The sequence below is a fragment of the Equus asinus genome, chromosome 13 (assembly GCF_041296235.1).
Source record: "Equus asinus isolate D_3611 breed Donkey chromosome 13, EquAss-T2T_v2, whole genome shotgun sequence".
Classification (NCBI taxonomy): Eukaryota; Metazoa; Chordata; class Mammalia; order Perissodactyla; family Equidae; genus Equus; species Equus asinus.
In genome coordinates this window covers 33,289,611-33,311,798 of record NC_091802.1, presented here as the reverse complement: position 1 = coordinate 33,311,798, position 22,188 = coordinate 33,289,611, and the positions used below count along the sequence as shown (strand labels likewise).

At 37.2% G+C, this 22,188-nt stretch overlaps 1 long non-coding RNA gene across 3 annotated transcripts in view; it reads right to left on the bottom strand.

The window, feature by feature from the left end:
• LOC139039974 (uncharacterized) overlaps window positions 1–22,188 on the bottom strand; it is a 209,707-nt gene that overhangs the window by 107,062 nt on the left and 80,457 nt on the right. Inside the window, exon 3 of one of the 3 annotated variants that reach the window (XR_011493516.1) lies at window positions 12,895–13,177. The exons of the other annotated variants lie outside the window; for them this stretch is intronic. This is a non-coding gene — a long non-coding RNA (uncharacterized lncRNA). Of the gene's footprint in view, window positions 1–12,894; window positions 13,178–22,188 lie in introns of those variants that run through there. 3 annotated transcript variants of the gene reach the window in all.

The following is a 22,188-nucleotide window of genomic DNA, read 5'->3' as shown; positions in this document are numbered from 1 at the left end:
AGATGGAGTAGATGCATGGGGCAAGGTGTAAGAGAAGGGGTGGAGAGCTTCCATGTCTTCTCCAGCCGTGCCACCCTCCTAGCACCTCCAGGCATGAAGCAACCTGGAAGTTCTCTGAACCCCATACTTTTAGGATTTTCATGGAGCCTTAATTACACAGGCATGATTGATTAAATCACTGACCATTAGTGATTAACTCAACATCCAGTTTCTCTACTCCTCCTCCCCCAGAAGTCTTGGGTGGGGCCAAAAATTCCAGACCTCTAATCACATCATTGATTTCCCTGGCTACCAGCTTCAATTCAGAGGCTGTCCAGGAGCCCCAAGCCACTGGAAGTGATGGGGGTCTCATCAGCATGCAGTCATCCCATTAGCATACAAAAAGAAATATCAATTCAGGGATTCCAATGGCTTTAGGAGCTATGTGTAAGGACACAGGGACAAAGACCAAAAATATTTTTTATTATAAATCACAGTGTTACAACAGACCTTAAGAGGTATGGGTTAATATTATTGTCATTTTGTAGATGAGGAACTGAGACAGGGTGATTAAGTAACTTTCCCAAGGTCTACATATCAGTAGGTGGCAGAGATTGGATCCCAAGCAGTCTGACTCCAGAACCTACACATTTTACTGCCTGGTTTTGGCATATAATTTTTGTATTCCAAACCTTGCCAAATTTTATTTTTTTTCCAAATCCTATAATTTTTTTATCAAATTTCAAAATTTGTGCTTTCCAAACCATCTTACAAGCTGCATTTCTTTATAAATAGACAGGAGCAAATTACATATTTTGACATAGAGCGCTTCACTTTCCCTTTTCCCTTGGCTGACATATACTATTTATATAATTTTTAAATTTTTACCTTGCAATAATTGTAAGTTTACAGAAAGGGACAAAGATAGTACAGTGTTCTCATATTCCATTCATTGGTTCTCTTAATATTAACATCTTATGTAACCATGGCACATTTGTCGAAACCAATACATCAACATTAGTATAATAATGCTAACTATACACATACTTTTTATATTCTTTTACCTATTGACAAAGAACTCAAGAAATCCCACTGGTGCAAAAATATGAACTTAGGTAAATCTATCTGGAAATATCTCTCTGAATAGCAAATGGGGATCACTTTAGAAGCTTGGATCATTCCATCTCACCTGATGAAATTTCTGCTGATTATCTTTAAATGTGGATTATTAATGATGATGAGAGGAAGTTGGGCATATTTCTGTGGCTCTTACAAGCCTTATTCTAGATGTACTCCTTCGATCTGGGAATGTGCTCCTTCAAGCCTTGCTCCCAAGGGGTAGTGAGCAGCTCTTCCACCAAAGGAGTCTTCTGAGAATCTGAACATGGACTGGACAGTATATTATCTGTATGGCCCCATCAACCCAAAAGGATGCTGCCCTTTCAAAAGAGACCCTACATCTGTGACAGGATCCCCCTATTCTATGGGATTGTCATATGGATCAGATGTGATTCTTTATGCAAACACACACTGTGCTATGCCAGATTTTTGGTAATTGCTCAGAAAATTACTGAAATCAAAATTTAAAATGCCTAAAAGAGGAAAAGATGTTGATAATAAGTCTTTACTTCTCAAAGCGTAGTCCAAGGACCAGCCACTTCAGCATCATCTCAGGGCTACTGCAGATTTACTTAATCAGAAACTTCACAAAAACAAAATTCTCAGATGATCTCTATGCGTATTAAAGTTTAAGAAGCATAATATAAATTACCTTCTTACTTTATCATATGTGCTATTTTCATTAACACCCGCTCCCACTCCATGACATACACCACCACTCTCGTCCTTTGCCCTGATCTGTGCTCCAGACAGCTCAACTCTGCAGGTCATCTTCACTGCACTTCAGATTCTGGCTTCTGGCTTCTGGCTTCTGGTTGGATTCCACCAATAGAGGAGACCAGCAGGAAATGAGAGGGTAAAAGAAAGAGATCAAGTATACTCCTATATCTTTTTCTCAATCCCAGTCTTTGGAGCTGTGATTTTGACAGTAGCTGCATGCTCATACAACAGCCTCTCTTGGGCTGCATAGCCCTGAATTGGGCTCAGGTCACATGGCTTTCTCCCTTGACCCTTCCCACCCTGAGTTACAATGGGTCTCATTAGTGCTAGTGCCTGAGAACCTTCTCAGCCCTTGTTGGTTCCCTTACTTTTGTTCACCCTCTGGAAATAGTTACTTCATTGAAATCCTTTTTGAGTGTGTCATGTTTCCTGCGATGATCATGATTAGTGCACTATACATTCAGAATTGATCAATTTGGACTCTCCAAACTTTGCTCTGAAAAATTTGTGAACTTTGATATACATTTAGTTGAGCAAACTATAAACATAAATTTTCCATTGCCTTGAAGAATCAGTTAGAAACATGTACATAAACCTTCTTTAGAAAGCAGACCTTCTGGACAATTGCATGTCCAGGATTCCAGTTATCTCAAATGGAAGGGAAGCATTTAAAAATCCTCTTTCTTCCTTATAGGACTGGATGTTTCCCCCAGTATTGATAATGTCCTTTCTGCTTTGTTGATCTAACTGAACTTACTTGTCTTAACTGAACTAAATTGTTCCCTCTTTCAAGTGGCTACATTGCTTTAAATACCCTTTCTTTATATTATATAATAATTTTGTATAGAAAGCAGAAGGCTCTTGTATCAAGAACCTTAAAATAGTTCATCCCCAGATACACATTTATAGGAAATTTATTCTAAGGAAATAAAACTCTGTTCCACTTTTAAAATAATTAACACAGAAAAGAAAGCCTTACAGAAGAAAATGATTAAAGTTTGGTGAATCTATACAATGAAATATTAAGCAACCATTAAAAATCATCTTTTCAAACCATAGGTTATATGTATGTCAATATATATGTCAATCCGTGTGTGTGTGTGTATATATATATGTATATATACATACATATTGAAAGAAACAGAAAAATAGATCCAGAAATAAACACACACACAAAAATGTTGATAATTATCTACACTCATGGTAGTGGTTTCTCTTTATATATAACTGTATTTTTGATATTTTGCATTTTGATATTTAACATAAAAGCTAAAGTGCAATGCACTAAATAAAAAATAGGAATTCCTCCTTTAAATATATAACTCCAACAGCTCATGTGCTACCAGAATTCCTAGAGATAAGTTCTAAAATTCACTTAGGCCGTGCAAAATTCGATTGTGAAAAATTTCACATTGTAGAAATTGTATAAATGAGAAACTTGCAAGAGGAAACAATAGTAATCTGTCCTCAATTTACCTTTCTCTGTTTCATTTGGTGGCTAGAGTTTTGTGAAACGTTTCCTTGCTTTGTGATCCAGCTGCTTTGCTCAAGGTTGGTGCAATATTCAGGTCAGATATGCATCAAACATTCTATTTTGTAGACTTCATGTTTTATTTATGGTTATTGTTTCAGACGTTATTTCCCCTATCTTTTTGCTGAATCCTTGCCAGAATGACTCTTTAAAATAACAAAATAGTGTGAACAATAGCAATTGCAGTTAGAATATTTTCCTCTGTATAACTGACAGCAAGTGAGAATTTTGGTTTGGCCCGAAGGCTTAATGTAAATAGAAATCTAAATGACTCAGTTTTTATTATTAAGCTCTGCCTGTGATAGAACTCTTTGTCACTTTATCCCCACAGGAAGAAGCCTGTGCCAGAATATTCAATTAACTAAGTTTGAAGGTGACCCTTTTGTCCAGTGGGTGCCATGGCTGAAAATTAAAAAAAAAAAAAAAAAAAAAAAAGAGTCCATTATTTTTCCAGGGAAATGTATTAGATAATTTTGCCTGCCAATAAGTCATTTCTGATTTGGCGGGTGTTGATTTGTAATTTTGTAAGCCCCCCAACCCATGAATTGTAGCTACAGAATGCCAAGACTATATTTGTCTAAGGCTTTAGCGTTTACAAAAGTAATTTTATGTATCTTGCTTCTCACAACAATTCACAGCACTTCAGGGAAGTAATACTATTGTCACCATTTTACAGATAAGAACACTGAGATTTAATTTAGTGGAAGGGCTTGCCTAAGTTTACTAGCTAATTTAGGGAGCTGGTATTCAAACTGTCAGCTCTTTAGGTTATGGATTTTTTGCTATTGCATGTTACTACATAGCTTACCATTTGTAAATTCCTGTGGTTCACATTATTTTACAGCTGCTAATGAATGAAAATCAATAAATCACATCACTTTCTCCAATAGCTGGAAATGGAGACCCTGATCCATTCAGAGAGCAATACAGAAAAATAAGCTAAATGGGTGTTCAATACTAAACCACTTTGAAATTTTATAATTTCAGAATTGTTTTAGAACTTTAAAGAATTCAGATTTTGCCACATTTTTATGCTTATTTATCACAACTATGTTTCTGAAAAAAATTCTCAAAGATACTCAATACTACGTCATTCTATTAGGAAGATTGACTTTGCTAACAAAATATTGTGTGGTTTGGTTTTTGTAAAGTGGATATGGGTCATAGTCTCCTAATTTATATGTTTTGTAAGTTTAAATTTTATTATAGCAAGGGTTCTTGAAATCTGGATGCTTACTTTTCCTAAAGCTAGGAAAAGATGCTTTGGAACATGAGTGGATGAAATCGAAAGGCACATTTTTGCTTATTGGCATCCCGCTTCATTTGAGCCAGGCTGAAAGGTCATCAAAGAGAGAGTGATTAGTTCGTGCCAAGGCTGAGGGCTGTGCTGGTTTACTGTCAATTTGAAGAGGTATAACGCTTTATATGGGAGAGAATATTTTCTTCCTTGTGGGTGTGTGTTTTTGTTTTAATTCTCACACAACACAAAAACTTATGGTTTTTACCGTCTCCCAATCCCATACTCCATTTTCTATCCATCTAGATCACAAAACATAACGACTCTTCCATATTTTAAATTATCACAACTCTTTTCCAGTTGCTTGCCCTACCATCACCACCAACCCCACCATCACACCATGCCCAATCCTTTCTCTTCAAAAACTGTTTTGGAATTTAAATAATTCAGGTGTTGCCACATTTTTATGCTCATCCATCACAAACGTGTTTTTGAAAAACAAATTCTCAAAGATACTCAATAGTATGTCATTCTCTTAGGAAGATTGACTTTGCTAAGAAAATATCCTGTTGTTTTGCTTTTTGTAATGTGGATATGGGTAGTAGTCTCCTAACTGACGTGTTTTCAAGTTTAAATTTTCTCAAATTTAATTGGTTAAATATCACTAAAAAAATGAATGGGTTTTTAGTCAAAACTCCTTCAACTTCCTTTACTTCGCTTCCCCACTTAACTCAATGATATTTCCATCTTTCCTTCCTTCCTGTTTCTACAAACTAGGCAGCAGTATTGCTGAAACTATTTCTTGTCTGTCCTGTGAATGTCATCCTATACAGCCTCCTCCAAGAGCTGTTCCATCAATGACACCCTTCCCTTGACTTCAGCCATTTCTCTCCTTCTATGTATTTTTAAAAATTTTTATTTATTTATTTTAAAAAATATTTATTTATTTTGAGGAAGATTAGCCCTGAGCTAAAATCTGCTGCCAATCCCCCTCCTTTTTGCAGAGGAAGACTGGCCATGAGCTAACATCCGTGCCCATCTTCCTCTGCTTTACACATGGGACGCCTGCCGCAGCATGGCTTGTCAAGCGGTGCATAGGTCTGCACCCGGGATCCAAACCAGTGAACCCCAGGCCACCAAAGCAGAATATGCGAACTTAACTGCTGCACCACTGGGCTGATCCCCTTCCATATACTTTAACCAAAGAAAACATGAGCCTCTTCCATATTAAATCACTGTATCTCCTTCTTAATCATATATATATATATGTATATATATCTCTCATCTTAACTCTACAGCTCTACAGCCAAGGTGTTAAGTCTCTGTGGTGCCTTCATTCATACTTCAACATAGGTGTGGCTTCCAACCTCATAGCTCCCCATCCTATTCCTCTAAAGCTATTCTTCTTAAGGTCATTAATAATTTCATATATTTTTAAGCTTTATTGAGCTATAATTGATATATAAAACATTTTATACACTTAATGTAAACATCTTGGTGATTTGGGACATATGCATACACCCGTGATATCACCACAATTAAGGTACTAAACACATCCAGGCAATTACTGCTCAATGGGTATAAAGTTGCAATTATGCAGGCTGAATAAGTTCCAGAGAGGTGCTGTCCAACATAATACCTATAGTTAACAATATGCTATTGTGCTCTTTAAAATACGTGAAGTGGATATCTCATGTTAAGTGTTCTTACCACACCCCCACATAAAAACCCACAAAAGAACACAAGGAAATTTTTTATTTCATATTTTGGAAAATTGAATGGATACATTTTCGTTTTGAAAAATAATACCTAGTTACTTTGCTGATCATAAAATCAAACAATGTAGCATGCTAATTATAGAGTATTCGATGTAGTATGCATATATATGTATATATATATATTTACTCTCTTTCATTTTCAATAGTTTTATCTCTTTCTTTTTCACTCCCCCCATTTTTAATTAGATTTGCTAATGTCCAATTTTATTTTTAAAGAACCAGACTTTAATTCTTTGTATTGACTAATATCGTCTCTTAATACCTTCCTCTTAGTTTCACTAAAGCTGCTCCTTTGTACTTTAAGGTCTGAACTGACTGTTCATTTGTGTTATAATGAAAGTATTAAGAATATGGATTTATGTCTGAGGAGAGCTATAGGAAATCCATATTTTGATAAACACAATTCTCATATTTAATATATTCTAAATATGCCAAAATTGTATTTTTAGTTAAGTTGAGTAGTTATTTAGAAGAGTATTTTTCTTCTCCTCAACTGATAGTTCAGTTTTAATCTGTTTGTTTGCTAAGATATTTTCAATTTCTTTTTTTCTGTGATATTCTGATCAGATAATGTGGAGTGGATAATGTTTTCCTTTTCTGGAGCTAATTTTTTTTTCCTTTTTAGAGTAGTACATAATGAATTTTATAATTAGTATATAAAATGAATAAAAAGATATAGTTTTCTATTTGCAGTAGAAAATCTTTAACACTTATCTTTTATTTCACCTTTATTAATCATATTATTCAAATCCTTTATAGTCTTTCAAAATTTTTATCTGCTTTACTTGTCATGGAACAATAGTAGTATGTCAAATACTCCTATAAAAATTGTGTCGTTGCAGGGGCTAGCCTGGTGGCACAGTGGTTAAGTTCACACGCTCTGCTTCAACAGCCTGGGGTTCACAGGTTTGGATCCCAGGCATGCTGGACCTACACACAGCTCATAAAGCCATGCTGTGGCGGCATTTCACATATAAAATAGAGGACGAGTGGCACAGATGTTAGCTCAGGGCCAATCTTCCTCACCAAAAAATTTTGTTTTGCAAAATTTTCACAAGGTCTCAATACATATTCTGATGCCATACCATTACATGACTAATTATACTTTGATTATTTGAATTGCTATTGACTCTATCTGATGTCAATTTTACTAACCTTTTCCTTCTGTCTCAATCATTTTATGCATTATTTTATTTTTAGTTTCTCTAGATCATATATTATTGATGACAGTATCCCTTAGCCTTTGGCTGTAGTCTTTTGGGATTCAGTGATAGTTTTGGTAAAGTCCTGTGTTGCTCAGACTAACCATTGGACATGTCATTGATTTTCCTTGTTCACCTGGACTGCATATTATCTGAGACAATGCATATTTCCACTCTAGCTACAGGTAATATTCAAATCACTCTAATATACAGACAAATTGAGTTATTCCCCAACCTAAATGTGGACACTTTTATAATTGAAAAAAAAGTATTTGGCTTTGCTTGAAAAATCAGAGAGCTTGAGAAATTGGACCCACTTCCCTTTTGGCAATAATAAGTGGAAATTTGTTCAGAACCACTCCCTTTAAGATGGAGGATGTACTCTCAATGTGGCTTCTTGCGCTGGTTACCTATATGGCATCTCTAGTCATGTTTGTCTTCAACTTTTGTATGTACACTTGGTTTAGAGACCACTATTGCATAATTGGAATCTCTTAGTAGCAATACATATTTCATATTCATATTTCTGAATATGAATTCATATTCATATTTCTGTCTGTCCTTGTCTGTAAATATGCATTCGTAATCCCCTTCCTGTCTTTGCATGACAGAGAAGTATAGAAACCAAAGTAGAACAACCTTTGCCCCTAGATGAGGGAACAAAGATCTGCTTTTTGGCTCCTCTCCCTCTGATTTTGCAAATACCTGAAGTGTGGATTTGCCTTTCTTACTTAGCAAAACACTAACGTTCATGTTCCTAACATTTTGGTTATCCTAGGCTTTTAACTCTGTTTGTCTGCTTGAACTTGTGTTGTTGCCCTTTTCTGACTTACAGTGACAACCTGGTTTTGGTCTCTATTCCTCAACCTAGCTCTTCTCCACCTATCAACAAAAACTTTATGAACTTTAAACTTGACTTGTGAGCAAGCTGGATTCACTTTCTGCAAGCGTGACATTTGCCCTAACTCGCGTTTAAAATTTGAGTCTCTGTCCTGGCTTCCGCTTCTGCATTGGTGAGACATCGACTCACAAAGGGGAAAATACATTGTCTCCGTGCATGAAGAAGAAAGCATTACTGTCACTCAATAAACATGGCCGACTTCCTATGGAAGTTCCCAACTAGAATGCAAACCACCCAAAAGGAAACCTATAACAAAACAATTACCTGGAAAGTGAGTATATTCTTTCTCATGCATTTAGAGGGAGTTCTCAAAAGAGAATCATTGCAAAAGCAAGATGCCTGAAATTTTCAGGCCCAGGGTGTTTAAACGATATAATGGGAATTCAAGCAGAGCTGCTAGATGCAGTGTCATTCCTCGCAACTCTATCATAGATTCTCATGTTTCTGTGCTTATTTTATAAGGCTGTCATGTTTGAATTTATTCTGCCAAGGAGTCATTTTCTTTTCCCCTGTACTGTTCTCTGTATCTAACTACATATCCATCTCTTCATCTCTTTTTTTACCTAGTCATCCTTCGACTATTTCTTTATCTTTCCAATATGGCATATGTTTTTATTGCTCTCTTTATATTTCTATTGTTTAGTTTGAGCTAGATTTAAGACTGCCACATTCTTTTTAAAGACTTAAGGTGCCATTAGAAATAGCTCCATTTACAACCCCTGACCATTGCCTTCTTCCTACCCAAGCTCTTTTCATTTTGACATTGTAAATTATATTGAATTACAGTGCATATTTCTCTCTCTAACAATAACAGTTTATACACCCTTCATAGCAATTTACAATCTTAGGGGATGGACATGCTTGAAAATGAATATGTAGACAATTAGTTAATAATAATTTATTCATTCCCAGATATGATATATATATATATATATATATATATATATGGTACATGTGTTGTGTATAAGTTTGTGTTTTTGTATATGCCATTAATTAAATGACTTAGAATTTTTATTTCAGTAGCACACTGTGCATCTGGAAGGTGTTTCACTTGATCTTTTTTGTTTTTTTTTTGGTGAGGAAGATTGGCCCTGAGCTAACATCACTTGCCAATCTTCCTCTTTTTGCTTCAGGAAGATTGTCACCAAGCTAACATCTGTGCCAATCTTCCTTTATTTTGTATGTGGGATGCCATCCAATATGACTTGACAAGCTGTGTATAGGTCTGTGCCCAGGATCCAAACCCGCAAACCCCAGGCTGCCAAAGTAGAGCATGCAAACTTAACCACTATGCCACTGGGCTGGCCTCACTTGATCCTTTTTGCAGTGCTGCTTTTCTCTGTCCCTGTCTGTCTCTCCCTGGCTGCTTCTCCTGCTGTTGCCTGTGAACAACCTAGAGGCTGGTACTTCTTGTTAGAAGATCAGTAGTTGCTAAACAGTGTTAAGCTGAAGCAGTAATGGCATATTAGCACCTAATTGGTACTTTTGCCAGAGGAACTAAAAGATCACAGCAAAAGGCAGAGCATTGTTGAGAAATGTGGGAGCCTTTGAGAGCAAATCCTTGCTGATGTAGACTATTTATAGATTTCCTTGCTTCTTTGCCTGCTTGCCTGTTAACCTTGTGGCATGTTAGTTACTTCATGACCTACATTTTGCTTAGTCAGTTAATGTTTCAAAAGAGTAATGAACTTTGATTTGAATTTAAGGGAATGACCTATCTTGGTAGATAAGAAATTTTTCTTTTAGACATCTTGACAGCTGATGCCAGGGCTTATAGGCAGTGGAAAGATGACCAGTGAATATTTGTTGTTTTAACCACCTACCATCCATGTCCCCTTTCTAATAATACCCTGGTTTCCTTTTGGAAAATTATCTCACTTAATACTATATATGGCCTCAGTGGGTGATAACTAAGTTACTTGACTCTCTCAATGAATGATCCTTCTTCTCACCACCGGGCGTATACCAGGAGCAGGCATCTGATCTAAAATTGGCTAAGTGCTGCTCTCTGCTAGGACACTGAATCATGAGCAAATGAAGTAGGGAAGGAAGAGATGGATGGTGCCTTTTCAGATCAGTCGTACTGTCCTAATCTGGGGATTCTTTTAAAAATGCTGTTGTTGTTTCTGCATTCTAGCTCTTTGAACTGAATGGCAAGTCTTCCGTCTTTCCACTGAAAACACAGCCTCTCAGAAATAAGCCCAATGTACAGCTTAATATGCTAACGTAGAGCTTAAGAATATCAGCACTAAAGTCAGCCTGTATCAGTTCAGCCCTGGCTTCACAACTAATCAGATGACATTGAGCGTGGCATTTGGCCCTGTAGTCCTCCACTTCTTCCCCTATGAAATAAGTATAATTATGTCATCTGCCTTATAGAGTTACATGTATGTAATGCACTTAGAATAAAGACTGAGATAGTGTAGATCCTCAAGATTTAATTATGATCTCTATTGTCTCAAAACTATCTCCAAATTTTTAGTGTAGTCTCTTGTCATCACAAACACACAAATAATTATCTCAACAATTCTCTTAGCAAAGTCCTTCACCATCCTGCTTACAACCCTTTGACAAATAAAATACCCAAGTCAGTTCTCATTTAAAAAAAAAGGAAAGTCAAAATTACCAAGGTCTATATTCAGTGGGCAAGATAGCACCACTGGTTTTCAAAACTAGCACATTAAATATCATTCCACCAAAAGTTGTGCTGTGGTGAATTTGAATGTAAGTTATATTCCTTCCAGGCAACATCTCAAAGAAGTTTCTACGGTCATAATTGCAGATTCACTTTATCGAGAATGTATTCCTTATAGCATCTCCTAGAACTCACATGAAGGAACATCATAGAGAGTCTGTATTGTTGCAGTTCCATCCCAAACTTACTGGTTCTTGTAGACGTGATGTTGTTGTAAAGTTGTTGACTGAGTTGAAAAATGTTCGGCTAAGAATGAGGCCACAGACGTGGAAAACAATGAAAACATTCTGAGGCTTTTTGACATATTGGGTCTCTCTGTTTTCAAGGTTGACTTTTACTGCTCAAAAGCAAGATAAAGCAAAAAAATTGCAGTGATTTAGAAACCTGTGTCAACTCTTTAGAAGTCATAATACTTGAAAGGGATATTCTGGTCATTCCCATTGTTTTTATCTTATTTATTAGACTTTCAGGTAAAAAGCTGTAGATTTTGAAATGCTCTGGGAGAACAAAGAGAAGTGCCCTAGAATGAGAACTAGCTGGAAGCAATTTAAGTAGCTGGCCAACTCTAGTTTCCGTCAGCAAACAACACTAATAGCGTGCTATTCACTGAGAGTCTATTTGTAAGATTAATGGTACAAGATAGGGTATTTATAGCCCTACTCTGTTTAACAGCATGAGATAGTCAGAATGGAAATGGTTTTTAAAATAGAGAAATTCCATTGTGCATTTTAGTGAGAATATATATTTTTCAAGGTATTTCTACAACGTTAGCATGGTTCTGACAAATTTTACTATCTTACGGCAATTTCAATACTACAAAATGTCTAAGTGGTCCCAAAGATAAAATGCAGGGTTTAGAAGGGAATGGGATTCGAAGTACCTTATTGTAGTCTCTTTGACCAAGAGGGAAGTTGGAAATGCCTTTCTTTGTCTAAGCTATAGACCATGGATCCCCATCGTCATTTTGTTTTACTTTACATAGCATAGGCAAGTTAGGGGAATGAAATATTAATAAAATAATGATAAAATGTTTTTAATGACTAAAATAAAACTGATTTCAAATAATTCTCATGCCACCTATAAAAGTGTACATTGTCGGGACGGGGCCAGGGGCTGAGTGGTTAAGTTTGCACTGTGCTTCTGGCCCCAGGATTTCGCCGGTTTGGATCCTGGGCACAGACATGGCACCGCTCATCAGGCCATGCTGAGGCAGCATGCCACATGCCACAACTAGAAGGACCCACAACTAAAGTATACAACTAAGTACTGGAGGGATTTGGGGAGAAATAGCAGGAAAAAAAATTTAAAAGTGTACATTGTCAATTATCATATTTCGATGCCAGAAAGCATTAGATTCTTTTCCTTCAATTTCTTATTTCCCATTTCTTGAAACAAAATAAAGAACGATATTTTCTGAATTATTAGATAAGTTAAAACTAAACCCACTTTGGCATCAGTATACCAGCAGAGACATTTTTCTAAAAATGAATATTTAATAGTTTCATTAATACAAATGGTAGTTCCAATAGGTCCTTTAATTACGTTTCCATAAAAAATAAATGAAACAATTCTGAAGTAATACTAAGTTTGATAAATACATTTTATGAGAAAGTTATTATAAATACAGGACCAGGAAATACAGGATAAGGAACATGCTATTGAAACGGTATCTTAATAAATCTTTAATTATTTCAGAGATTCCTAACTAAAGTGGACACATTGGGAAGCAGTTCTGTAATACAGAGAAATCTCTTAATGAAGCTTCTGCAAGAATATAAAGATGTTTTTGGCCAAAGGTTGAAATATGTGCATTTATTACCTTTTTTATTAGGTTGGTGCACACGTAACATTTTGCACTCTGCAGCTTCTCCTTTCCCAGATCTTCCTACATTTAATTATTTGCCTCTTCAATCCATCTGAAATGCTGTCACCAAAATCTTCTCTTCTGAACTCTCTTCAGTTTGTTTCTCCCCATTCTCAGCACCAACCATGTTCCACAGGTCTTTCCCATATCACTACAGTGGGCAGAGTGCATGTATTAGGCAGGGGCTGGGATCTCTGAGAATGCCCACCTATTTGGCTGGTAAAATGTCTAAGAAATTGTTCCTCCATCAGCAGCTGATTATAGAGAAGCAGAGAGGCAAGGAGAAGAAAAGCGTAGGCTAGACCAGTGTTGACAAGTTCCAGCTGTGCATGGTGAGTGCACACGTATGTGTGTGTGTTTTGCAGAAAATGAGCGTTCAAATAGGTAAGTAGACACTGAGGAATTTCAAAAGTTTTTTTCTACTTTGTGTATTCTGGATATTTATTTGATGTTTACGATGTAATAGGCACTGAGGCATTGGAAATCTAAGGTGGACAGTGTATACAGGAGACAATGAGAGGAGGAGACAAGTAGAGAGGCCATTACACAGTCTGGAAGTACTATAATGAGGTAAGGATAAGGGGCTATGGGAGTGCATAGAAGGACACCCAACGCAGTGCTCTGAGGCAGAGAAAAAAGGCTTCCAGAGGAGATGATGCCTAATCTGAGACTCGAGGGATAAGTGAAAAGTGAACCAGTGGAAGGAGAGAAGTGAGTGAGATCTGAGGATGGGAGGGGCTTTGCAAACAGAAGGAACAAAAGGTGCTGATGTCTGGAGGGCCAAGATCATACAGCACATTGTGAAAGTCGCATGTAGCTCAGTTGGGTTGGAGAGCTGTGTGCCAGAGGGCTGAGAATGTGAAACTCTTCTTGTCTCCCTTGGGACTAGCTTGGGGTCTTGGGTATGGCAGCAGGTGGAGATCTTCCAGGAAAGGATTGAGGAAACAAGTGAGAGCAGAGACTGAGGGACCAAAAAAACTACTGAGGAGGAAAAGTGGCTCCCTATCGCCTCCAAGGTGCTCCTGAAAATCTCTCAGTTTCTAGCTATGGATTGTAACGCTTAAGATTGTTTCTCTGGTTACAAGTCATAGAAACCAACTCTGAATAACTTAAACAAAAGGATAATTTAGTGGAAGGATGTTGGGGCCAATAGAAGAAAAATAGGAAGGATAGACAATTAACCTTGGAAGTAAGCAGGAAAGAAATCAATCCTATGGTCTGTCGGGGCTCTATTTTCACTCAACAAAAGTATTACTAATCACCTACTCTGTGTCAGACCCTGTACAAGGCTGGGAACTGGGGAAAGAGAATCGAATAAAATAGTTACGTGGCTGCTTTTATTGCTTTCAGAGTCTGGCAGGGTTGGGGGAGGAGGGAGTGCCCATGATCCCCAACAGCACTTCCGTAATTACAAAATAGGACAGGTGCTATGCAGGGTGCTATGAGAGAGAAATAACAGAATTTTAAGCTGAGGAGGTGACATCTAAACTTAGGCGTGAAAAATAGATAGTTATCCAGGTGAGAAGTATGTGCAAATTCCCTGAAATGTGAAAGAAGTCAGTGTACTAGAACACTGTAAAGGCATGAGGGGAGGAGCGGAGTGTGGGATAAAATAAAACGGAAGTCAGGCTGAAGCAAGGTCATGCAGAGTTTAGCAGATCTTGAGGAAATTTGGTATTACATCCTAAGTGCAATGAGAAGCTGTTGAGGGGTTTTACGCTGAAACATGATCAGGTTTGCATTTTAAAGACTGCGCCGGATGCTGCAGAGAGAGTGGAGAGTAGGAGGCGGGAATAGAAATGATGAAGAGGTCAGCAAAGAGGTTCTTCGAGTAATCTGCACACATGAAACAGTCACGTTACAGTTTTCTCTGCCTACTGTGCTTTTACATTTCTCTTCTTCTCGTTCTTTTGGGGGATTTCTCCTCCCCTTCCACATGTCCTAGATGAGATGATTAGTCTTGGTGCCCAAAGGTGGTTATTCAGAGTGGCCCCATCCCTCTAGTCAAAGTGCATGGCCCACAAAGGGGCAATGACTCAAGCGGAATCAATCAGTACATTCTGTGAGATTCACATATATATCCCAGAGAAGAGAAGCTCCTTTTCACTGTGGTGGCTAAGCTAGTGATATGTAAGCAGAGTATTGCTGGCTGTCATTTTTTAAAATATAGTGAATTAGGGTAGGACCATCCCAGTTCAGGGCTGGGACGTGAGCTGAGCACGGCAACGGCCTCAGGCACAAGATTTAAGAGAGGGTCGGTATTACTGACTTTTCTTTTTGCCTCAGCCTCCGATAGGGCTCACATGCCATGGATGCTGAATCTTTATTTAAATTTTTGACCTTTAGTTCATTCTGGATTTTTTGGCATTAATTTTGTTTTTTCTTAACTATGACATTCAAATATTATTGCTCTCTTTTTTTCTCACATTCTTTTTTTAGGGAAAGATTCACCCTGAGCTGTTACCAATCTTCCTCTCTTTTTTTTTTTTCCCTCCCCAAAGCCCCAGTACATTGTCATGTATCCTAGTTTAAGTCCTTCTAGTTCTTCTATGTGAGCCACTGCCACAGCGTGGTAACTGACAGACAGGTGGTATGATTCTGTGACCGGGAAATGAACCCAGGCTGCCAAAGTGGTGAGAGCACAAAATTTTAACCACTAGGCCATCAGGGCTGGCTCAAAATATTATTGATCTTGATTACCGAGTTGTTCAGTACTCCTGAAATCTTTACCCTAGATGAGTGCCTCACTCACCTCATCCTAGTGAACACTGATCAAGTTTGACTCTGTCTAGCATTTGAATCCTATTCAGAAAACACTGTCCCTCATCTGTCTTGATGGGAAGCAGAGCCCCCCTTTCATCACAACCCTAAAAATGCCAACTATGTCTATGGTGGATCAGTAGATTGGTCCACTCCACATCCATTCTCATGGGTTTATCATCTTCTATTTTAGAAGCTGGGAAACTAAAATATCCCCCATACTTCCTTGCAACTACTAAGCAGGCATATAACCTAGGTTCTACCAGTCTTCTAACTTCACATAAGACTTGGATGCATGTGAAGTGAAGGCTAGGTGTGCAGTGATCAGATATTTTCATAAGCCTGGTGGCAGAGGAGTGTATATGCAGACTTTGAGGGGCGGCTGGGGTAGAGCATCTGGATTCCAGTCCTGAGGGAGAGAAGCACTCAGTAGCAATCTGTAGCAGTGTGTCTCACTAGAAATATCTCACAATGCAAGAATGCCTTGATTTTATTTTCTGGCCATGTAGCACTCACACCTGCTTCTTTTGGCCCTCCTAAAGATTCTGAGAGATACTCAAGGTTATTTAATAAATTCCTTTTTGCTTAAACAAGCAGAAGGGGCTCTATTGTATGTAACAAAGAGCTCAGTCCCTATGCCAGCTTTTCCAGCCTCCCTTGCAGCAAAGGCACAGACACACAAACTAGAGTCAGCAGTCAGAGGCATCTGTTTGGTACACTGGTCAGGAGCTAGTGACGCAAAGAACAAAAGGGACAGTGGGGCATCTTTGTTTCAGAGGAAATGAGGGCAGAAAAAATATCCAGTTTGTGAAAGCAGCAGTGGCAGTACCTAAATACCTTGATTTTAGCCTGGGGAGACCCTGCACAGATGTCTTTGTGTTTAGATTTCTGACCCATGGATCCCGGGAGATAGTAATTTTGTGCTGTTTTAAGCACCTACTTTTGTGATAATTTGTTACACAGCAACGGAAAATTAAAACAATGTGTCAGGGTTTAACTGACCGTATGTTTTTTCTTTCTTTCTTAGTGGCACTCAAAACAAGGGAGTGTGTCAGAATTGATAGCATCATGAATTCAGGAAAATGTTGTTTACAGTGATTTAAATCTTCCCTATTTTGTTCAGAGGTTCAGCTTTTCTAACTCAGGATTGAATAAACTAAGTCATTGAGTTCATCCAGTTGGAGTGACATGAAAGGAAAAATCAAAGGAGTTGTGAGTATTTGCAAGATATTATTTATGATAATGGGCCACATTATCTAAACCAAGGATAAAAACACTGGGAGCAGAGGGATGATGGAGCAGAGGGATAATGGATCACAAGAAGTGATACTGCCACTTATTATCTATGAGATATTAGATAAATTACCTATATTTCCAATCTTTTCTCATCTATAAAATGGAGCTAATTATACTACCTCACAGAACTGAAGTGATAACTATATAAAATAACATATGTATACTGTGTATTCCAATGTCCAGCATAGGGCAAGTAACTATATTCTGCCTTCAAATCCTATTTAAGATAATATTTGTCTAATTTCTTTGTCTAGAAATGATTTCTGTGAGAATAAGTTTTCTTCAGTCCCTATTCCCACTGACTACTCTGTCATGTCTTGAACTTTTCCAGGCTCATGATTGAGAAATGAAAATTATTTTTTAATTAAGCTTCATAGAATAGAATAAAGAATAGAATAGAATAAAGTTTTAACTAAATTCATAAAATAATGAAAAAATGCAATTAGATACTCAGGACCAAGAAAAATGTACAAATCACATCAAAAAAAGTCCAGCTTATTCCAAGATATTTGTAACCTTTATGAAATTCAAAATATTTTTTTAAATAATTTAAATTTGTTGAAATGCATCACTTGGGCAATTGAATGAACCTTTATAAAATGAAGTCTTTACATTCTCCACACGCTCAAGCTATGTCTGTACTGGCATTTCAACACCAGACACTTGAAATTTTTCTTTCCTAAAGTCGTGGAGGTCATTCTTTTTCAATTATGTCATTCATCTTGTATTTCAATCACATGCACCATAAGCATGGTGGAGAAATCGTAGTGAAATCTGAGTTTATGCTATGTTTTTCATTGACAGGGTTAACCAACTGGAATGGCTACCAAAAGATACTTTTTTGAATATAACTGGCTGAAAACAGAATCACTGCTAGTTGAAGATCAATATAAAGATATATCATAATTAATTGGTATAAGTTAATCTAAACTTTATTTTTGTACAGAAATTCACATTCACCAGATATACATAATTGTATATATAGATGTATATAATAGTATATTATATATACACACGCATATACTTTTTTGTATAGCTCCTTACAGATTAAAAGACATCCAATATACCTCATTTACTCTTATGGTTTACTATAAATCCAGCGGTGTTCTGACTACTACCAGCACGGTTTTTTAGATTCTCTAAATGCAGCTCATTTAATTTATCATAATCTAACTTGTAAGACCTTCAGAATCTTTATATTGCAAAGAAGTAACATTCAATTACCTCTAAATAAACATTTGTAAGTATAACAGAAGGAGAACCCCCATAAGAAGCTTGTATTTAAAAGTATTTAATAATTAAAAGTATGTAATAATCTCTATGGCCTGCATACTCCACGCTTAGAATGGAGTTTAACAAACAGTAATATATTCTGTACATCAACCCTGATATATAATAGTTTGAATTTTTAACATTTCATGAATATTCTACTAATGATACAATAGTAGCCAGTAGTTTTGTAGGGCATGAGCTTTTAAAAAGCGTTTTCACAGGAGGCTGGCCCAGTGGCATAGTGGTTAAGTGTAGTGCACGCCGCTTTAGTGGCCCAGGTTCATGGGTTTGGATCCCAGGCGTGGACCAATACCACTTGTAAGCCATGCTATGGTGACAACCCACAAACAAAATAGAGGAAGATTGGCACAAATGTTAGCTCAGGGCCAATCTTCCTCAGGAAAAAAAACACAGTATTTTCACATACATTTAATGTTATAAAAATTCCATCATTATCAACCACATTACAGATAAGAGAACTGAGAATCAGTAGATAAACTGTAAACCCAGCATCACACAACCAGTTGAAAGAGGACTGTGAAGTCAAATTGAGATTCCTGACTTTAAGTTTAGACTTATTTCTCTTATAGAATATTTGCCATGTATGATTAAGACAATATATATAAATCTATTTTTCTTGTTGTTATGCCTGAATACCAGAAAAATCCCAAATTTCAGTAAATGAAAACCTGCTAAGTTTCTCTAATTCTTTTCAATATTTGAGATGTTTCTGTGAAAAGATTTTCAAACTTGGACTGTTAATTACATTGCTTAGTTTTCTAACAAGCAGGAGTTTTGTGTGAGAAGCGAGCATCTGTACGAATAAAATCAGAAATACTCATGCTGCTATCTGTGCCAACTAGGGTCTTACCATTGATTCTGACTCCAAGGAAATATATTTCTCTACATACATAGGGCAAAAAACTCTAGTGAATCTGCCTGCACCAAAACAAGAAGATAATTGATTCCTCCATGGGAAAACTAACATACTTCAAGAATTTTCCGCAATATTTGACTCTGCAGAAAGGGGGTCCAAGATGAAGATGTTTACCGTGCTGATGAGGGGAGTCTGTCGTAAGCATCAAGAGTTCACTTTACAATCAAGTGTGGAGCTAGAGTGACTCATGCTTCCTTAAATTAAAAGGCTCACATTGAGAATATCTTGGTTTTAGAGAAATAGTCTTTTTCATATTCATGCATGGTGCAGTCCACTTATCAGAACTTTCTTCCCTCTTTGGTGAGAAAAATATCTCCATCTCAATGGAACATTCCTATAAGCTGAACTTACTCAACTTGTAAAATATAAGCCTTTAAAAAAAGAAAACTTTTAGATTATTATCTAAATCAAGACTGTTGACTGAACTAATTATTCCTCTATTTTTTTCTTTTTTCTTTTGAAACACACTAGGAAATATCTTGGTCCTCAGAAGGGCATCTCGCTTACAGATTTGTAATACCTCAATGCCCTGCCTGAAGCTATCCCTCCAAGGGGGACCACAGTCAGCCTAGACCAAGCGGAGAATTGATTTGTTCAAGAGATCTTTATTAGGCACTGTCTGTGTGCAAACACTGGTCTAGATAGTGGGACATAAGAATGTATGTACCTGGTCAATAACCAAGTGCTTCAGTGTCTATTAGGAAAACCAACACAATAGAATGCAGTCTGATCTGTGTTACAAGATACAGTGTTGGCAGAAAGGAAATCATGATCAATACTGCTTGGGCATGTTTACAAAGTGTCAATCTGGGAAGACTTTTGGAGGAGGAGCAAAACTGAGCTATAATTTCAAGGAGAAACACACATTCATTATGAGACAAGAAAAGAAATGGAATTCTAAGCTGAGGACACTTTATGCGATGAGATAGACAGGAGACAAGAAGAAAAGATTGAGAGTTTTAAATACTTACATTCTCTCAGAATGTCATGTACAAGGGAAAGAACAGTGGGAGATGGATTTTGAAAAGTAAACAAAAGCCAGATCATGGAAGACCCTGGATGCCACACACAGACACAAAAGAGAGAGAAAGAGAGTTTGGATGGATTATTTACCAAAGTCATTGAAGGGTTTATTAAAGGGCTGAATAAAATCAGATTTGTATTTTACAAATACCACTCAGGAAGTGCTGTGGAAAGAGAAGAAAAAAATAGAGTTGAGGAAATGTAGCAGTCTTAAGATCCTCTTCCAAAGACTTCGTTCGTATGTATAGGCACACGTGTTCTCTTACATACACGTTAAAGTTTGGCGGTCCCTGCTATAAACTAAAAAGATAGGGAGGTGCTCTTCAAGAGCCTAGGAGTCAGCTGAGGCCACTGCAAACTGGAATCCACTTCTATTTGACCTGAAAGGTTTTCCGGTTTTTTTAAGGTGTCCTTTTAATTAAAAGTGATAAATCGTGCTTAAGTGACACTTTCATAAAGAGGGAAAAAAAAGCAACCTCCATTATGTAAAGAAAGGTTATATAGGTTATATAATGAGGCATCTCAAGGATTTAGAAAGCCAGTTGGTGGACTATTGTAATATTCTGATAAGAGCTAATCAGATTATAAACCAAATAGATGGATATAGAGAATGAAATGGTGTGAGAGGTGCTTAAGAGGACTCAGTGATTGATCAGATATGGAGTGAGAAGACAGGAAAGATAGCAATGACTTTCACGTTTCTTACCTGGGTGATGGAGTACCCAGTGGAGTCTTTTACAAAGGTTAGAAATATAGGTTATATTCCAGAAATGTTCAGGTTGGCATGATGTTTTAAAGCAAATCAACAAACATTCAATTTAATGTTGCGATTCTGAATCAGATATTTGGCATCAGAAAAATATATTTTGTGTTAGAAATTGGCAAGCTAGCAATTTCTGCAGTGCTTACAATTGAACTATATAATTTACAGACCATGGGGCACTTGGTTTAGCTGCAGAGCCAGAATAATAGTTTCAGTTGATGACACTTTATGATACAGAATATTGCGTGAATAGTTATAATCAGGCAATTAGTTCTATTACTCATGGCATAGAGCCAGAAGCACAAAACCTCAATATAGGTAATCAATACAGCTACATGTAATCAGTTGAATATAGACTGTAGGTAAACACAGGATTAAAGTAAGTCAAGTCAATTACAAATATCCCGATGTGATTAAATAACAATCTGCAGGGATTTATAAAAATATTTGAATAAAAGTATACAATGCTTCTGGGATAAACTAATCCTAACTTTAAGACTCTGTTCATTTATTCATTCAACCTGTGGTTACTGAGTACCTATCAAGAACCAGAGACTATGCTATAAGTGCTAGGGATACAATGGTAAAAACTATGGTCTCTGTACTTTATGGTTTAGAGGAGGAAACAAATGTTCAATAATCACAAAAACCTATAATTACAAACTGTGATAAAATCTATGAAGAAAGATATAGTAGGCAGAAGAATGCCCCCTCTTCACAAAAGACATCCACATACTAATGCTTAGAACCCCCAATATGTTAGCTTACATGGCAAAAGGGACTTGGCAGATGTGATTAACTTAAGGATCTTGAGATGCTCTTATCCATGTGGGCCCAATGTGTTCAAAGTGGTCCTTAAAGGAGGGAGGTTGGAGCGTCAGAGTCAGAGAAGGAGATGTGATGATGAAAGCAGAGGGTCAGAATCAATGCTGCTGGCCTTGAAGATGGAGGAAAGGGCCATGAGCTAAGGAATGCAGGCAACCTCAAAGGCTGGAAAAGGCGAGTAAACAGATTCTCCCCAAGAACCTTCTGAGAGAGCAACAGCCCTGCTGACATTTGGATTGCAGCTCAGTGAAACCCATTTTGGTCTTTTGACATCCGCAATTATAAG